Source organism: Fopius arisanus, unplaced genomic scaffold (genome assembly GCF_000806365.1).
Source record: "Fopius arisanus strain USDA-PBARC FA_bdor unplaced genomic scaffold, ASM80636v1 scaffold00002, whole genome shotgun sequence".
NCBI classification, from domain to species: Eukaryota; Metazoa; Arthropoda; class Insecta; order Hymenoptera; family Braconidae; genus Fopius; species Fopius arisanus.
In genome coordinates, this window is record NW_011887741.1 from 138,920 (window position 1) to 140,052 (window position 1,133).

Genomic DNA, 1,133 nt, shown 5'->3' on the forward strand with positions numbered 1-1,133 from the left:
AATTCCGTTGCGCAGTGATGAACTAGGATAAATGTATTTTTTTCGAGGTCAGTTTTTAGCCAATATCTCGAAATTGAAAGAGAATATCGATATTTTTATAGATACCTTTTTTATTCCTCTTATCTTTTTCTAAAAAAAGTCTCTTGACAAAAAATTCGGAATACCGCCTGAATTTCGAGATATTAGAGAAAAATCGGCCTCGACAGGAAATGTACTCCTCCTAGTTTACCACTTGGCTACTGAATTATAAATTGCTCAGACGACAATGAGTTCTCCTGTAAAAACATGAACTAAATCATATGAGCTGTCATGCAATATTTCCAACAAAATTGGGCGCATGTGCGTGTTCTATAATGCACCAAACTCCCCACTTTCTGATCCCTTTCATGCAAAGTGTGTTAGCTGTACAATATCCACGTTACAGGAAAACGAAATCTAATCTATAAAACATTCCACACCGATCCGTGTCATCATATGCAGTACTATTTAAACAATTCATCACAAAAGTGCCCCTAGCGTGACCTCGAATTCATATTTCACATGATGTAATTGGAGTAACTAAAGTCTACACGTGCTGCTAAAACTAGAGACACCGTTGTTTTGTTTTTTTCTGAAATTCGCACAATAATTCCATGTGCAGGAAAAACTGTTTTTCCCACTTTTCATTGATCGTCAACCCCAGGGAAAGGGTGTACCACTGCTCCTCCCATTCCCAAGAGACTATAATTATTATTATACAGAATAAAAGGGTGAAGGGCTTGTGCGAATGGAGCTGTTAAAAAGTCGATGGCAAAGTAAGATAATTCACCAATTAAGTAATAAAATGTAGTAGGGAATTTGGGAAAATGACAGAAGGAAAGGTCAGGATATAAATATTTTTAGATAAGTAAATAACGTATCGCTAATTGGAAGAGTGAAAATGATGGATGATTAGATGAGAGTGAATGGGAGTAAAATGAGGTTTGGTACCTCGGATGTTACAGCTGACATCGCGGCAAATTCTGGTCCATTTGGCACCGAAATCCGTGGAACTCGCGAGATTGTGGGGTAATGTCAGTGTTTTATTGAGAATCCGTCCGATGGGGTTGAGTCACTCAGGGCTATTTCACTTGGGTTTGAGGTTTTTTTTTTTT

The 1,133-nt window shown here is 37.7% G+C and overlaps 1 protein-coding gene across 2 annotated transcripts in view; it reads right to left on the reverse strand.

The window, feature by feature from the left end:
• LOC105265586 (beta-1,4-glucuronyltransferase 1) overlaps positions 1–1,133 on the reverse strand; it is a 53,763-nt gene that overhangs the window by 38,468 nt on the left and 14,162 nt on the right. Inside the window, exon 1 of one of the 2 annotated variants that reach the window (XM_011303145.1) lies at positions 970–1,127. The exons of the other annotated variant lie outside the window; for it this stretch is intronic. The gene's annotated coding sequence lies outside the window, so the exon portion shown is untranslated. Of the gene's footprint in view, positions 1–969; positions 1,128–1,133 lie in introns of those variants that run through there. 2 annotated transcript variants of the gene reach the window in all.